This window comes from Vitis riparia, chromosome 14 (genome assembly GCF_004353265.1).
Source record: "Vitis riparia cultivar Riparia Gloire de Montpellier isolate 1030 chromosome 14, EGFV_Vit.rip_1.0, whole genome shotgun sequence".
In the NCBI taxonomy this organism is placed as follows: Eukaryota; Viridiplantae; Streptophyta; class Magnoliopsida; order Vitales; family Vitaceae; genus Vitis; species Vitis riparia.
The window spans coordinates 26,050,112-26,069,855 of record NC_048444.1 but is presented as its reverse complement, the minus strand read 5'-3'; positions in this window follow the sequence as shown (position 1 = coordinate 26,069,855).

Below are 19,744 nucleotides of genomic sequence, written 5' to 3'. Positions count from 1 at the left end.
CATTCCCATGAGGATACCTTGGTATCGAGTATCTATTTTTAATGTCTTAGGCAAAACAAAAAGACTTAAAACATTCATTATTGAATTGCAATCCATTGTAAAAAAATAATGACTCTTAGTTTGCTAAACCAAATTATATTTGTCCACTAGAATCAATTTACCTCTTATTATTGTATTTGTGCATAAGACTCCACCTGGAGCCACTTGATGAAATAGTCTATTGCTACCAAGAGGAATCATTTTTGCCTTGGGGTTTGATGCAACAACTTGACTATGCCAATTTCCGTTGAGGCAAACACCAAGTGTTGGGTATTGACTTCAACATTTCCATAGGTTGGTGTATCATCAAGGGAATCATATTTGGAAAGAGTTGTAAATATTAACAAATAAATGCATGTCATGTTGCATGTGGGGCTAGAAATAACCCTTTCTCATTGCCTTGTAACACATGCTTTCATGAATCTCCCTTAACATAGCTTGTTCTTTAATTGGGGACAAGCCTTTGAGATAAGACTAGAAAAAGATGGTCTATATTAGGTATCCTATATTAGGGGATACTGAGTTAAGTTAATCTTTATTTTATGTGCTTCCAACTTGTCAGTTGGGAGAACTTTATATTGCAAGTATTAATTATAGGTATACGTCAATTGTCCAAGCCATTTATTGTGTACACCTCCTTTGCCTTGGTTTCATGATCAAACTCATAACATAGATAAGAAATATAATCTATTGGTAGATGATGGTTATTGCAACAAGTTTTAGAGCATGTGAATAAGAATAAGGAGTTGGTGTCCTAATTATTCTCTTGACGACACTATTGTATTTCTATTTTGAAGCTAGCTTTAATTGATACTTTTGCATTCTAAAATTATTGACTTCAAACTGATCTAGTTTCTATTAAACAACTATTTAGGAATGACTTTGGACTCGTATATTTCTTATTTGCAATCCATGTGCCATTTTCAAATCCATAATGAATACCTTGTATTTAGCTTCATAAAATTTAATTAAGGCCTTAAAACCTATCTTGAGTGATTTTCTAAATCACTCTTTTAAGGTGGACTAAAATGACTCCAATATCTAATTTCTTTCCTCATGACAACAAAAAAAAGGGTTTTCACTATGAATTACTTTGTGGCTAAATGTTAGGATTATGTGGCTAAATATATAACAATAAAATGCTAAAATAAAAGTAAAAGTTATTATAATCCAAAAACATAATACATAGATCCAAAATTTGCCAAGGCTTATAGTGGATTCATCCATTGAGATGCATCAAAAGGGTTCATCAATTGTGAGTCTGTTTACTTCACCTATCTTTGCAAAAAATGATCAACCAACATCTAACTCTTTATTGCTCACTTATGTTTGTATTGGATATTGAACTCCCCCAAATTAATTGACCATCTCATCCTTTTCCCCTCACATATCAAGATTTTGCAACACTACCCTAAGTGTTTGTTTCATCAAGGTTGCCACTTTATGAGAATGGAAATAAAGTTGCAATTTCTTGGAGGCAATTATTGAAGTAAATAATATATTTTCCATGATCGAGTATCTTATCTTAGAGTCATGAAACAATTACTCACATAATAAATGGGCAAATGCAACTATTTATCTTCTTTGATTAAGACTACATTGAAGGCATAATTAGAAGCCCATAAGCAAGGCTTCCTTCCAATCCTCCATTCACTCTAAGCATTTTTTTTTTACTTAGAAACATATAGAAATGCAAACATCTATATAGGCACATGAAAATAAAACAACTTATGGAAACAATTAGATAAGTTAATTGTTAGACATCTCTAATGGATTGTAGTGAGGGCATCTTGAGTATTGTTTTTATTTAGACTAGGTTCACATCTATTCCCTTCTGGCTAACTATATAGCCCAAAAATTCCTCACTTTCAAACACAAAAACAAATTTATCAAGGTTTAGTTTCATTCCAAAAATTTTCATTATTCAAAGCTTTCTTGTAAGTGCTACTAGTGAAGTTCATCTCTAGTTCTGACCAACATATCATTAATGACCTCCATTGTTTTCCTAGAAAATGTGAGAGCATAGAGGTGACCATCCTCTGATAGGTTTTCCTATATATTTTTAACCAAAGGGCATTACCATTTATTAATAACTTCCATTATCGGTTGGAAAAGTTGTTGTCTCTATGTCCTCAATATCAATATACATCCAAAGTAGATAATATTTGGCCTCTTGTTATTGCATCAACTAGTTGGTTAGGCTTAGTAAAGCAAACACAATCTTTTGGGCATGCTTTGTTAAGGTCCATATTGTCAATCAAATTCTCCATTTCCCATTCTTCTTAGGTACAACTATTGTATTAGAGAACCAAGCAGGGTACTAGACTTCCTTGATAAACCTAGCTTTTAAAAGCTTACAAATTTCTTAACAAACTATATTTCTTTGTTCGAATGAAAATTTCTTGAATTTTTGCCACAACAGTCAACAATCAAGTGGTATACAACTATAGTAGGGTTCACTCCCATCATATCCTTGACATCCCAAAATGAAATAGATGAAAAAGACTTCAATAGTGTCCAAATCTCATTTCTCTTTCTCAGTTAAGATTGTGCCTAAGTTAACCTCATTTCTTTCTAGATACTTCACTGAGTTAACCTTTTATGTGTTCTTAATGACTATGAAAGTATCAATTTATTTCCCCACCATAATATCTACTTTCTATAATTCACATAACCCAATATTCATTTTCCTGAAAGCCCTCATCATGGTAGCTCCTAATAGCATCTCCTAGCCAAAGCTTGATCCCATGTGATTCCAATTACCCTTCGTGGAGTAGGAAAAAACAAATTTTGATGATACTTAGATGGTGTAGCTTACATAAGATGTATCCAAGTTGTATGAAAAATAACATTCTAAGTAGATGATGTCCACTACTGAAGATTTCACTATTACAATAGATGGTTCTACTCAGATAGGTAATGACCTCTTGGCAAGAATAGAATCCCTATTGAATCCCACTATAGAGTTGCTTTTGTTGTCAACTACGACTAGCCATATAGTGTAGTGTGGAATAAAACATTAGCAAAACTCCTAGGATCTATCAAAATTTGTTGTATTTTAGAGTTAGCAATTAGGAGTGTTAAAACAAGGGCATCATCATGGGATGGACAATGTTATCTTCAGATGTTCAAGAAAATATCAAGTAACCTTGTCTGAGTTGCTTAACCATTGTCATTCATACATTAAGTTCAACTTGATTAATTACTTCTTGTGTTAGTCATCAAAGATGTTTGTGTTCCTAATAATAGAAATATCTAATCCTTTGTTTAGTTATGAAACAAATAGCTCCTCTTGTTCCATTTTATGGAATTTGAACTTGTTTGTCTATAAGGACTCATCTCCTTCAAAAACAGTAGGAAGCACAAGGCTTTAGACTTGGAGAAGACTAAGTACTCTTTCGATACTATTGTTCACCTGTGCACCATGTCATGTAAAATGTGTCCACCTTCTTCATCAGCAATTGGATTAAATTGTTCCTATATCACAAGAATGAGATGGAAAAGTAGTTAGAAGGTAAATAATAGGTTGACTTAATTTAATGAAAAATGAGTACAACAATATCCACAAATTTTACTAGCAACTATAATGAACTTTATTTGTTTGAGTTAATAAACTTATATAGAACCTAGGATGAATCATCAGGGATATTCATATAATCGAAAGACTAATTAGATCTAGAATTTTACTAATGATATTCTAGTTTCATTTTTATATATCCTTATTAGTTTATGATGGGGTGTTTACCACTATGAACGGTGAAACATCAAGGACATTTTTAATTATCTAAGGCATATTATCCCTCTGTCGAACCATTAGTAATTGTTTAGGACTATAACACATAGTGTCTTGTTTTTGTTTATATAGGATACTAGAGTTCATTTGATTTTCTATAATGGGATGTTAAATTAACTTTAGATGGATTCTGAGGGAGTTAGTACTTTTATGGGTCCAAGCAGTCCTCACTATGAGCTTATATACCTTGTTGGCACAGGTTATGACAGTTAAATTGGTTTTAGGTTCACTTTTGTGCATAAAGACATTTTGCTAATTATGCAAGGTTGCACAAGGGTAAATGAACAAGGTTTCTGGATTAGACTAATTAATTGATTAATTATTAGGTTATGTTAGGTTAATTAATCAATTAGAACTTTTTTTGGGCTAGATTAAGTGACCTAAACCCTCAAAGGGCTTAAATCACTTAAGCCTATTAGGGAACCCTATAAATACTCCCTTAAGGGTTAGGATTTCCATAGCTCTTCCATCGAGTTGTCTTCCATTTCCCGAGAGAAAGAAAGGTATAGCTTCCACCCTTTCTTCCTTCCTCAGAAATATGCCATGATCAAGGAAAAGTCATTGGGCGAAAGATCATGGGTTTACAAGACTTTTGAGGACATCGATTTGATTCTTCAACACTTAAAATTTAAGGTAAGGTTAGTACTTTAACCCTAAAGATTAATTTTTTTATAAAATTTGTATTGTATCTATTACTTAGATCTAAGATACCAACAATTGGTATTAGAGTTTAATATTATAAGCATGCTTAGATTTTTATTTAGGGTGTGCTAACCTTTTTTGTACAACCTTGGTATTATCCCATGACCAAATAACACTTATATGTTTCTTTTTTATTATTGCATGTGTTGATTGAATTTGATAATTGTTTTCTTTCTTTGTTTCTTCATAACTTCGGTTGTAAGCTCCATTAAAGGAGCATAGGTTTTCAATTTTTCTTATAAAGTTTTAATATTTTCCATAGATTGGAAATAATCTCCATAATAGGAGCGTATGATTAAATTTTATGTTGTAAAGATATGTTTTTTATCATCTATTGAAAGCTACAAGAAAACAATTCCTCAATGATGTCAATAAAGATTTAATCTTTATTGAAGCATCATCTATGAAGTATCAAGGAGTTTAATGGTTGTGGAAAAGGAATAATCTTTCATTTGAGTTAAAAAAAAAAAAAAATCTTTTTTAGATCCATGCCAACACAACAATGTTCACTTTGACTCAAAATCGGCATTGTCTTCTGTGAGTTTCTTAGGGTAAACCACATATGGTTTCGAAGCATAGGAAGTCAAGAATCCAATGCTCCAAATGGTTCACAAAATTAGTATGTCCAATAACAATTTAGTTTTTAAATAGAAATGCATCAATTTTTGTTTCAAATCTCTATTATAAGCTAAAAATTAAAAAAAAAACAATATATTATGTTTTGGTCAACTCCTAAGAAAAGGATATGATATCCTCATAACAGATCAAAGTTTCTTAATAAGAAATTAAAAAAAAATCGTTAAAAGAATTACCTTCTATTGATTACTAAGATAAATTATATAAAGAAAACTTGTTCGAAAAATATTCTTAAGAAAGTTTTTTAAAGAAAATACTATAAGAGGAAAGAAGTCTCTAAAAGTTATTGATGCATATGTTGATAAACTTTTCCTAACTCTTATAGTGATAATAAACATTATTAGTCAAATTATTTGGTTGCATTGTTTGAAGAAAATTTGTAATTATTTATACCTTTAAGAGTTTAAAAGAACTTGTTAAATAAAGTGGTTACAATATAAATGTAATAAGATCCTATAAAGGATGCCAATTCACAACAAAATAATTTCAAAAATGTGTTGAAAACCATAGGATTCATCAGTCTACAATGTTCCATACTCTCTAAAACATAACATAGAATTTGAAATTTCTTTTTGTTATGACCGTGTGAAATGTCTAAAGAATTTTCTTAAGAAGGAATTGATTGTTTAGTTAATTTTTCAAATTGTTATCCTAATTCATCTATATTGAATAAATTATGCACCACAATAAGCATTGAATGGATGAAAGTAAGATATTTTACATTTGAGAGGGTTTGAAAGCATTAAATATTCTTATATGCCCAATCAAAAGAGATTGAAGTTAAATACAATATTAGAAAATATATTTTCATAGATTATAACTCAAGGTCAAAGGTTACAATTTCTACAATCAAAGTAATGGAACAATCATCATTAAAGAATTTGTCAAGTTTAATGAAAAAGAAAATGCTATTCTATTGCCTAAGAAGACAACTATGAGACTACTCCCCTCTTTGAGAAATATAGAAGAACAAACTTAAGATGGCTTGCAAGAGCTTATCATCCTTGTTGTTATAGAATTTTTATTTTTAATTATTTTCCATGTGCATTAGTTCATTAAAATGACAATCACAATTACAAAGGCGAAAAAAAAATGACATTTTTGGATATCACATAAAGAAAATTGCTTTAATTTTATTATTTCAATAAAGATATCTTGTCTCACACCTTCTTAGAAAATTAATAAATTAAATTAAATTTTAAAAAATCTTATTTTTACTCTATTTTTTAAGTAGTCTTTTATCTATTTAAAAAACTAAAGTCAAGGTTGATATAATTGTATGATCATCTAATTACTATGTCACCTCAAAGAAGAGGCCCTCTGATAAGACTTCAAAGAGGGTAGGTGTTTTGTTGATAAATATGTGACATACATATAAACACAATATAGGAAATAAATTGATAAAAGCTTATACGTTCATTTCATCAAATATTCATAGAATATGTAAGAGGCCTTCGAGCAAGGTAGCTATTAGAGTGTGATTTCCATGATGGTAGGTGTCCCCATGATAAATATGTGACTTACATATAAACAAATCCAGGGAAAAATAAAAAGATTAGAAAATTATGTTGATTTCATCAAATATTGGTAAAATATGCCTATTAGAAATAACATAATGCAAAATCAAGAAAATTGCGAAAATGAACAATATTAGAAAAACACTAAAGTTGTAGTGCATATGCCAAGGGATATGATATTATATCATCTCTTAATTTAAAATAAAAATTTGAAAATTTATTACAAAATAATGAGGTGAATAAAATAAAATTGTAAGTTTTATACTCTTTTTTTTCCGACTCCACTCATGCCATTAAAATATTGTCTCCAAGCACCTGAATCGATCATGAACAAAACAAAAGATCATTAAAAACAAAGGTCAAATAATAACATATAATCTATGTAAAGTATTAATTTCCAAGTAAGATACAACATATAAAATTCAAACCTCTAGATGTGAATGGAAATGATTCGCCTGTTCACTAAAAGAACTGCCAAGTGCTTTGTAAGCCAACCATAGATCGCAAACATGAGTATATATGTCAAGTTATATGCCAAAAAAAATAGATAAAATAGGCTAGTATTTGCTACTAAAAGTCTGAATAATGATTTTATTTTCCTTGGTGGAGAAGTAGAATCTAAGAAAAAAAACAAAATTTTCAAACCTATTTATAATCATATACATACATAAGAAGAAAAAAGTACATAGATATAGTGATATCTTCAAAATTAAACATGCTAAAAAATAGGGAAAATATAAGAAAAGAATAACAAAATGTTTTATAATAACCCTAGGAATCACTAAAGAGATATTGGGAAAATGAAATACAAATTCTAAAAGTAGGATTTTGCAGACCCAATGTTGCAAGAACTTAAGATTAAAAAAAAAATGGATATATATCAGTATTAATGAACAAAATAAGAATATTAGTATGAATTAGAAATTTATAGTATTTTTTCATCAAATATTTCTCAAAATAATTTCATAAAGGATTAAAACTAATATAATTAAATAAGAAACCAAATACCTATAAGAAATTAGGGAAATTCTATAATGAAATTATTTTTTTAAAACAAAATTGAAATTTATACTTAGTTCTTACTATCAAAATCATACATGTTAACCTTTCTGATTTTTTTTTTCTAACCAAATAAGCAATTCTATCATGAAAAATAAATAAATAAATAAACCACAAGATTGAGCATATGGTTGTGAAATTACCGATCAACAAAATATTTTGAGCACATAAGAGATCTAAGCACTTGGAGAATATTTGAGAAAGAGTTAAGTGCTTTACAAAGAGAACATCAAGTTGTGGATGAAACGAGTGAGGACTCCAGGGTTTTGTCATATAAGATAAGATTTTATAGGATACGACCAACAAAAATTTTGAATCACATAAGAGATTTGAGGATTTGGAAAAGCTTTGAAGAAAAGTTAGGAGCTTCACAAAGAGAGCTGCACACAAAAGATGAAATGAGGGTGGGGTGTAATTCTACGGTTTTGTGATATAAAATAGGCTTTGATATGATATGATCAACAAAAATTTTGGAGCACGTAAGAGATGTGAGAAGTTGAAGAAGCTTTGAAGAAGGGTTAGGAGCTTCCCGAAGAGAGCTTCACAGAGATGATGTAATGAGCGACGACTACCATTCTAGGGTTTTGTGATATAAGATAGGCTTTTATAGGATAATTTTACATTTGCTTCCAAATGAATACAAATGAGTAATAAGTATAGGGTTGGCTAGAAATTAAAAAAAAAAAAAAACGATTTAATACACTTTGAGACAACATTAATGACCAATAAGATTTTTTCCTTTTCTTTTCTTTTGTTCTCTCTTTGCTTGATTTAAAATTTAAAGTTTAAAATGAGATTTAAATCAAATATTAAAAAGAAAACTCAACGTGAAATTTGAATTTGATAATTTTGGGTATATAGAAGAATTTCATTTTACAATTATATTTTATAAGTAGTATATTAAAACTTGCATCTTAAACTTAGAGTTATATATTTTATATGATCTCATTTTAGACTTGCCATTTTCTTTATATATTTTGATATTAAAAAAAAAAACAACAACAATGCAAACGAGCAGTTTTACATTGTTTTGAAAAAGCATAATATTGATCAATTTGTGGTTTGTAGTCATGAGTAACAAATATTGTATCTGCTTAGTATGTCATGCAAGCATGAAAAGTTCCACCTTGCTTAAAATGTTCCAACTTCTAAATTTTATTTTCTATTCCATATCAACCCTTATTTTTTCCAATTTGTATTTTTTGTTGTAATGCATAGCTATATGTCATACTATTTATCTTATGATTAGAATGAGAATAACATAGAAGTAATTAAAATTCATTATAACCTAACAACTTCCATTCATATTTTGCATAAATGTTATATATAATGTTAGTCTTCGTAAAATAATTTTAATTATCTTATCTTTAACTTTTATTTAATAAATTGTTAAAGTATAAATAAGTAATAATCTTATAAATTGTTAAAACCACACACACACATAGTAGATAAATCATTATTTTAGTACTAGTAAATGTGTGTTCGAATGTCTATCTTACCGCTAAATGTTGTATATAATATTATATATTATTTATTATTAATTTCCTTAATAAGATTTTATTTAATAAATTGTTAAAATATAAACAAGTAATAATCTTATAAATTGTTAACACACACACACACACACTAGATAAATCATTATTTTAATAGTAAATGAGTTTTCGGTTCTATATCTTTTGCTAAATGTTGTATATTCTATTATATTATATTTCAAGAAAATTTGCTTATTTTATTTTTCTTGAGTTTTTCCCCATATTTCTATAAGTTTTGATCAATTTCAATTCCATCAATACATTTTATTGAAATTTCTATATGATATTTTCTTAAACTCCAACGTTTGAGATATTCTTAATTACCAATATTTTTATCCTTTCCTAGCACCAAGAGTAGGCATCCAAGATTCTGTTTGAATTACAACATCCATCTCAAAAACCAAGGCAAATGCGGTTTTCTATGTTGGATTCCGAGTAGTGATTTTATATGTTTATAATACGAATGATAACTATTCTACCTAGTGACCTTTACTCTTTGCAACACACCTTATTTATAAAAAATCAAGATTAGAGATTTTTGCTTGACCATTCCCTTGAGGATACTTTGGTATGAAGTATCTCTTTTCAATGTCTTAGGCAACACAAAAAGACTTAAAACATTAATCATTATTGAATTGCAATCCATTGTAAAAAAATAATGACTTAGGTTGCTAAACCAAATTATATTTGTCCACTAGAATCAATTTACCTCTTATTCTTGTATTTGTGCATAAGACTCCACCTCAATCCACTTGATGAAATAGTCTATTTCTACCAAGAGGAATCATTTTTTCCTTGGGGCTTGATACAACAACTCAACTATGTCAATTCCCATTGAGGAAAACACCGAGTGTTGGTTATTGACTTCAACATTTCCATAGGTTGGTGTATCATCAAGGGAATCATATTTGGAAAGAGTTGTAAATATTGACAAATAAATGCATGTCATGTTGCATGTGGGGCTAGAAATAACCTTTGCTCATTGCCTTGCAAGCTAGTGAATGACCTACCCTATGGACTGCAGACATGCCTTCATGAATCTCCTTTAACATGGCTTGTTCTTTAATTGGGAACAAGCCTTTGAGATAAGACTAGAAAAAGATTTTCTATATTGGGTATCCTATATTAGGACATACTGAGTTAATTTAATCCTTATTTTATGTGCTTTCAACTTGTCAGTCGAAAGAATTTTATCTTTCAAGTATTGAATTATAGGTCTATGTCAATTGTCCAGGCCCTTTATTATGTAAACCTCCATTGCCTTGGTTTCATGATCAAACTCATAACATAGACGAGAAATATAATCTATTGGTAGATGATGATTATTGCAACAAGTTTTAAAGGATGTGAATAAGAATAAGGAGTTGACGTCATAATTATTCTCTTGACAACACTATTGTATTTCTATTTTGAAGCTAACTTCAATTGATACTTTTGTATTCTAAAATTATTGACTTCAAACTGATCTAGTTCCTATTAAACAACTATTTAGGAATGACTTTGGACTTGTATATTTCTTATTTGCAATCCATGTGCCATTTTCAAACCAACAATGAATACCTTGTATTTAGCTTCATAAAATTTAATTAAGGCCTTCAAACCTATCTTGAGTGCTCTCCTAAGATGAGTCATATATCTAATTTCATTCCTCATTAAAACCAAAAAGGGTTTTAACTATTATTTACTTCATGGCTAAATGTTAAGATTATATGGCTAAATATATAACAATATAATGCTAAAAATAAAAAGTAAAAGTTATTATAATCCAAAAACACAATACATAGATCTAAAGTTTGCAAAGGTCTATAGTGGATTCATCCATTGAGATGTAGCAACTAGGAGTGTTAAAACAAGGGCATCATTATGGGATGGACAATGTTATCTTTAGATGTTCAAGAAAATATCAAGTAACCTTGTCCGAGTTGCTTAACCATTGTCATTCATACATTAAGTTCAACTTGATTAATTACTTTATGTGTTAGTCATCAAGGATGTTTGTGTTCCCAATAATAGAAAGATATAATCCTTTGTTTATTTATCAAACATATATCTCCTCTTATTCCATTTTATGGAATTTGAACTTGTTTGTCCATAAGGATTCTGTCTCCTTTAGCAGTAGCAGGAAGCACAAAGCTTTTGACCTGGAGAAGACTAAGTACTCTTTCAATGCATGTGTACAAGGCCTAGAAGTAACCCTACAAAAAAAGTTATTTATGGATGTCATATCGTCCATTGTCACATTTTGCTTTATGGAAATAAAATGTTGTCTTGTTAGGAAAAGAATAATTTGAAAATAATAATAATAATAATCTTAATGAAAAAAAAAAAAAAGAACTCTGAAAGGAGAGTATAGTCACCTGGCTTTGGTGAACCCCCTATGGTTCCACCAAAGGTAGTTCCACAACTTCCTTTTCCATAACTCGAAAGGTTGTTGTTGATACAACCTGAGAGCTACACAATAAGCAATTATTATTAGATAACTTACCAATCATAAAGAATAAAACTAAACAAGGTAGCTGCTTTTATACCTTGGGAGCTACACGTGGAAAATTTTTATTTATTAGAGAAGATAACTAAATAGAGAAACTAATTTAAAAACTTAAAAAAAAAAAAATCAAAGCCTACCAATGCCTTGGTAGTAGGCTTGGAAAATGGTTCTCATGTATCATAAAGGAAAATGGGGAAATAAATTCTCATGTATCATAAAGGTAGCTACTCTTACAACTTTGTAGTTGCACAATGGACAATTTTTAACCATCAAAGAAAACAACTAAATAGGGAAAGTGAGTACAACTAATTAAAAAAAAAAAAAAGATTAGAGCTTAGCAATGCCTAGTGTTAGCTCTTGTCTTTGCAAAAAGGTTGGTCTAGAGTTCCTATTATGGAAAAAGGAAGCCAAGGTAGTGGGCTTGGAGAAGGATTCTCATGTATCATAAAGGAAATAGGGATATAAATGCAAAATAAGCAAAACATTTAGGAAAAATTCTCACCGAATTGTTAATATGGCACAATACATGCCTCTAAATTCCTGCTCTCTCATCCTTTTGCTGAAAAAAAAATAGTATTCAATATATTCCTACACAATTAATTTCTCTTCCCATCAATAGATGAAAATAATTGAAAATAAAATACTATTGCTCGCCTGTGCACCATGTCATGTAAAATGCGTCCACCTTCTTCATCAGCAATTGGATTAAATTGTTCCTATATCATAAGAATGAGATGGAAAAGTAGTTAGAAAGTAAATAATGGGTGGACTTAATTTAATGAAAAATGATCACAAAAATATACATAAATTTTACTAGAAACTATAATAAACTTTATTTGTTTGAGTTAATAAACTTAGATAGAACCTAGAATGAACCATCAGGGATATTTATATAATCTAAAGACTAATTAGATCTAGAATTATACTAATGATATTCTAGTTTCACTTTTATATATCTTTATTAGTTTATGATGGGGTGTTTATCACTATGAATGATGAAACATCAAGGACATTTTTAATTAATTATCTTAGGTATATAATCCCCCTGCCGAACCATTAGTAAGTGTTTAGAACTATAACACATAGTGTCTCATTGTTGTTTATATAGGATGCAAAAGTTCATTTGATTCTCTATAGTGGGATGTTGAATCAACTTCAGAATTGGATTCTAAGGAAGCTAGTACTCCTATGGGTTCAAGTAGTCCCCACTATGAGCTCATATACCTTGTTGGCACGGGTTATGAGGGTTGGACTGGTTTTAGATTCACTTTTGTGCATAAGGGCATTTTGCGAATTATGCAAGATTACACAAAGGTAAGTGAACAAAGTCTCTGGATTGGACTACTTAATTGATTAATTATTTGGTTTTGTTGGATTAATTAATCAATTAGAACCCTTTGTGGGCTAGATTAAGTGACCTAAGCCTTTAGTGGGCTTAAGTCACTTAAGTTACTAGGGAACCCCATAAATATGCCCTTAGAGGTTAGGATTTCCAAATCTTTTCCATCGAGTTGTCTTCTATCTCCAGAAAAAAAAAAAAGATACAACTTTCACCATTTCTTTTCCTCCTTGGAAGTGTGCCATGATTAAGAAAAAGCCATTGGGTAGAAGATTGTGGGTCTACAAGACTTTCGAGGACATCAATTTGATTCTTCAACACTTGGAATTTAAGGTTTGGGAATATCCAAACCGAAAGTTAGTAATATAACACTAAAGATTAATTTTTTTATAAAATTGGTATTACATCTATTGCTTAGATCTAAGATGCCAACAATTGGTATTATGGTATAATACTATAAACATGCTTAGATTTTTATTTAGGGTGTGCTAACCTCTCTTTTACAACCTTGATATTATCTCATGGCCAAATAACACTTGTATGGTTTTTATTTATTTATTATTATTGCATTTGTTGATTGAATTTGATAATTATTTTCTTTCTTTGTTTCTTAATAGCTTCGGTTCTAAGCTCTATTAAAGGAGCATAGGTTTTCAATTTTTCTTATAAAGTTTTGATATTTTCCATAGATTGGGATGTACTCCATAATAGGAACATATGATTTAATTTTATGTTATAAAGTTATGTTTTTTATCATCCATGGGAAACTACAAGAAAACAATTAGTCAATGATCTCAATAAAGATTTAGTCTTTATTGGAGCATCATCTATGAAGTATCAAGGAGTTTAATGGTTGTGGAAGAGGAATAATCTATCCTTTGAGTTAAATAAAAAAAAAAAAAAATCTTTTTGAGATCCATGCTAGCACAACAACGTTCACTTTGACTCAAAATTGAGGTTGCCTCATGTGAGTTTCTTAAGGTAAGCCATAAATGGTTTTGAAGCTTAGCAAGTCAAGAATCCAAAGCTTCAAACGGTTCACAAAATTAGTATGTATAATAATAATTTAGTTCTTAAATAGAAGGCCTCAATTTTTGTTTCAAATCTCTATTATATGTTAAACATAATATATATATATATATATTATTCTCTGGTCAACTCTTAAAAAAAGGATATGATATCCTCATAATAGATCAAAATTTCTTAATAAGAAATTGCTATACTAATTTGATTGCTAATATGCCCATGACAAGAAATAAAATATTCTTGTTGAACATTTAAAATATTGTAAAATAGCTAAAAACACATGTCAATGATCTCTCTTAGATTGACACTAGAGATTTGGACACCTTAACTCAGATGAATTTAAATTATTGAGAAATAAAAAAAAATCATTAAAAGAATTAGCTTCTAATGATTACTAAAATAAATTACATAAAGAAAACTTGTTTGAAAATATTCTTAAGAAAGTTTTCTAAAGAAAATTACTATCAAAGGAAAGAAGTCTCTAAAAGTCATTGATGCATATGTTGATAAACTTTTCCTAACTCTTATAGTGATAATAAATATTTTTAGTCAAATTAATTGGTTGCATTGTTTCAAGAATTTTTTTAATTATTTAATGCCTTTAAGAGTTTAAAGAACTTGTTGAAAAATAAAGTTGTTACAATATAAATGTAATAAGATCCTATAAAGGATGCCAATTCACAACAAAATAATTTCATAAATGTGCTGAAAATCATAGGATTCATTAATCTTGAATGTTCCATACTCTCTCAAACATAACATAGCATTTGAAATTTCTTCTTGTTATGAATTTCTAAAATGTCGAAAGAATTTTGTGAAGAAGGAATTAATTGTCTAGTTAATTTTTCAAACTATTATCCTAATTCATGTGTATTGAATAAATTATGCACCACAATAAGCATTGAATGGATAAAAATAAAATATTTTACATTTGAGAGGATTTGAAAGCATTAGATATGCTTATATGCTCAATCAAAAGAGATTAAGTTAAATACAATATTAGAACATATATTTTCATAGATTATAACTCAAGGTCAAAGGTTACAATTTCTACAATCAAAGTAATGGAAATATCATCATTAAAGAATTTGCCAAGATTAATGAAAAAGAAAATGGAATTTCATTGCCTAAGAAGACAACTATGAGACTACTCCCCTCTTTAAGAAAGATCAAAAACCAAACTTGAAAAGGCTTGCAAGAGCTTATCGTTCTTGTTGTTATAGAATTTTTATTTTTAATTATTTTTCATGTGCATTAGTTCATTAAATTGACAATCACAATTACAAAGATGAAAAAAAAAAAATGACATTTCTGGATATCATGCACATTAAAAAAATTGCTTTAATTTTCTTTTTTAGACTTTATTTTCCTTTATTTTTTCAATAAAGATATCTTGTCTCACACCTTCTTAGAAAATTAATAAGTTAAATTAAGTTTTAAAAATTCTTATTTTTACTATATTTTTTAAGTAGTCCTTTATCTATTTAAAAAACTAAATTCAAGGTTGATATAATTGTATGATCATCTAATTACTATGTCACCTCAAAGAAGAAGCCCTCTGAAAAAACTTCAAAGAGGGTAGGTGTCTTATTGATAAATATGTGACATACATATAAACACAATATAGGAAATAAATTGATGAAAACTCATACGTTGATTTCATCAAATATTCATAGAATATGTAAGAGGCCCTCGAACAAGGTAGCCATTAGAGTGTGATTTTTGTGATGGTAGGTGTCCCCTTGATAAATATGTGACTTACATATAAACACAATATAGAGAAAAATAAAAAGATAAGAAAATTATATTGAAATATTGGTAAAATATTCCTATTAGAAATAACATAATGCAAAATCAAGAAAATCGCAAAAATGAACAACAATAGAGAAAAGTAAAGTTGTAGTGCATATGCCAAGAGATATGATATTATATCATCTCTTAATTTAAAATAAAAATTTGAAAATTTATTTCAAAATAATGAGGTCCATAAAATAAAAAGTTTTATACCTTTTTTTTTCCGACTCCACTCATGCCATTAAAATTTTGTCTCCAAGCACCTTAATAGATCATGAACAAAACAAAAGATCTTTAAAAACAAAGGTCAAATAATAACATATAATCTATGTAAAGTATTAATTTCCAAGTAAAGATACAACATATAAATTTCAAACCTGTGGGTGTGGGAATCATTCGCCTGTTCACTACAAGAACTACCAATTAAGTGCTTTGTAAGCCAACCATAGATTGCAAACCTGCATATATATGTGAAGTTATATGCTAAAAAAAATAGATAAAATAGGTTGGTATTTGCTACTAAAAGTTTGAATAATGATTTTATTTTCCTTGGTAGCGAGGTAGATTCTAAGAAAAAAAACAAAATTTTCAAACCTATTTATAATCATATACATACATAAGAAGAAAAAAAGTACATAGATATAGTGATATCTTCAAAATTAAACATGCTAAAAAATAGGGAAATATAAAAAAAGAATAGCAAAATGTTTTATAATAACCCTAGGAATCACTAAAGAGATATTGGGAAAATGAAATACAAATTCTGAAAGTAGGATTTTGCAAACCCAATGTTGCAAGAACTTAAGATAAAATAAATGGATATATATATATATATATATATATATCAATATTAATGAACAAAATAAAAATATTAGTATGAATTAGAAATTTAAAGTATTTTTTTCATCAAATATTTCTCAAAATAATTTCATAAAGGATTAAAACTAATACAATTAAATAAGAAACCAAATACCTATAAGAAATTAGGGAAATTTTACAATGAAATTATTTTTTTTAAAAAATGAAATTTATACTTAGTTCTTACTATCAAAATCATACATGTTAACCTTTCTGATTTTTTTTTTTTAACCAAATAAGCAATTCTATTATGAAAAAAAATTAAAAAATAAACCACAAGATTGAGCATATGGTTGTGAAGTTACCGTTCAACAAAAAATTTTGAGCACATAAGAGATCTGAGCACCTAGAGAATATTTGAGAAAGAGTTAGGAGCTTTACAAAGAGAACATCAAGTTGTGTATGAAATGAGTGACGACTCCAGGGTTTTGTGATATAAGATAAGATTTTATAGGATACAACCAACAAAATTTTTGAAGCACATAAGAGATTTGTGGACTTGGAAAAGCTTTGAAAAAAAGTTAGGAGTTTCACAAAGAGCGCTTCACACAAAAGATGAAATGAGGGTAGGGTGTAATTCTAGGGTTTTGTGATATAAGATAGGCTTTGATATGATATGATCAACAAAATTTTTGGAGCACATAAGAGATGTGAGAACTTGGAGAAGCTTTGAAGAAGGATTAGGAGCTTTCCGAAGAGAGCTTCACAGAGAGGATGAAATGAGCGACAACTACAATTCTAGGGTTTTGTGATATAAGATAGGCTTTTATAGGATAATTTTACATTTGCTTCCAAATGAATACAAATGAGTAATAAGTATAGGGTTGGCTAGAAATTAAAAAAAAAATGACGATTTAATACACTTTGAGTCAACATTAATGACCAATAGGATTTTTTTTCTTTTCTATTATTCTCTCTTTGCTTGATTTAAAATTGAAAATATCAAATGAGATTTGAATCAAATATTAAAAAGAAAACTCAATGTGAAATTTGGATTTGATCATTTTGGGGTATATAGAAGAATTTCATTTTACAATTATATTTTATAAGTAGTATATTAAAACTTGCATCTTAAACTTACTTGATATATGTATGAAATATAACCTTTTTTTAGGTTATAGTTATATATTTTTATATAAAAAAAATCTCATTTTAGACTTGCTATTTTCTTTATATATTTTGATATTAAAAAAAAAATGCAAACGAGCAGTTTCACATTGTTTTGAAAAGCATAATATTGATCAATTTGTGGTTTTTAGTCATGAGTAACAAATATTGTATCTGCTTAGTATGTCCTGCAAGCATGAAAAGTTCCACCTTGCTTAAAATGTTCCAACTTCTAAATTTTATTTTCTATTCCATATCAACACTTATTTTTTCCAATTTGTATTTTTTGTTGTAATGTATAGCTATATATCATACTATTTATCTTATGATTAGAATGAGAATAACATAGAAGTAATTAAAATTCATTATAACCTAATAGCTTCCATTCATATTTTGCATAAATGTTATATATAATGTTAGTCTTCCTAAACTAATTTTAATTATCTTATCTTTAAATTTTATTTAATAAATTGTTAAAGTATAAATAAGTAATAATCTTATAAATTGTTAAAAAGACACACACACATAGTAGATAAATCATTATTTTAGTACTAGTAAATGTGTGTTCAGATGTCTATCTTACCACTAAATGTTGTATATTATATTATATATTATTTATTATTAATTTCCTTAACAAAATTTTATTTAATAAATTGTTAAAATATAAACAAGTAATAATCTTATAAATTGTTAACACACACATATTAGATAAATCATTATTTTAATAGTAAATGAGTTTTCGGTTCTATATCTTTTGCTAAATGTTGTATATTCTATTATATTCTATTTCAAGAAAATTTGCTTATTTTATTTTTCTTGAGTTTTTCCCCGTATTTCTATTAGTTTTGATAAATTTCAACTCCATCAATACATTTTATTGAAATTTCTATATGATATTTTCTTAAACTCCAACATTTGAGATATTCTTAATTACCAATATTTTTATCCTTTCCTAGCACCAAGAGTAGGCATCCATGATTTTGTTTGGATTACAACATCCATCTCAAAAACCAAGGCAAATGCGGTTTTCTATGTTGGATTCTGAGTAGTGGTTTTATATGTTTTTAATACGAATGATAACTATTCTACCTAGTGACCTTTACTCTTTGCAACACACCTTTATTTTTAAACAATCAAGATTAAAGATTTCTTCTTGACCATTCCCTTGAGGATACCTTGGTATCGAGTATCTCTTTTCAATGTCTTAGGCAACACAAAAAGACTTAAAACATTAATCATTATTGAACCGCAATCCATTATAAAAAAAATGACTCTTAGTTTGCTAAACCAAATTATATTTGTCCACGACAATCAATTTACCTCTTAGCATAAGACTCCACCACCATCCACTTGATGAAATAGTCTATTGCTACTAAGAGGAATCATTGTTGCCTTGGGGCTCGATGCAACAACTCAACTATGTCAATTCCCATTGAGGAAAACACCAAGTGTTTGTTATTGACTTGAACATTTCCATAGGTTGGTGTATAATCAAGGGAATCATATTTAGCAAGAGTTGTAAATATTTACAAATAAATGCATGTCATGTTGCATGTGGGGCTAGAAATAACCTTTGCTCATTGCCTTGTAAGCCAGTGAATGACCTACCCTATGGTTTACACACATACCTTCATGAATCTCCCTTAACATAGCTTGTTCTTTAATTGGGGACAAGCCTTTGAGGTAAGACTAGAAAAAGATGGTCTATATTAGGTATCCTATATTAGGGCATACTGAGTTAATTTAATCCTTATTTTATGTGCTTCCAACTTGTTAGTTGGGAGAATTTTATCTTGCAGGTATTGAATTATAGGTATACGTCAATTCAATTGTCCAAACCATTTATTATGTAAA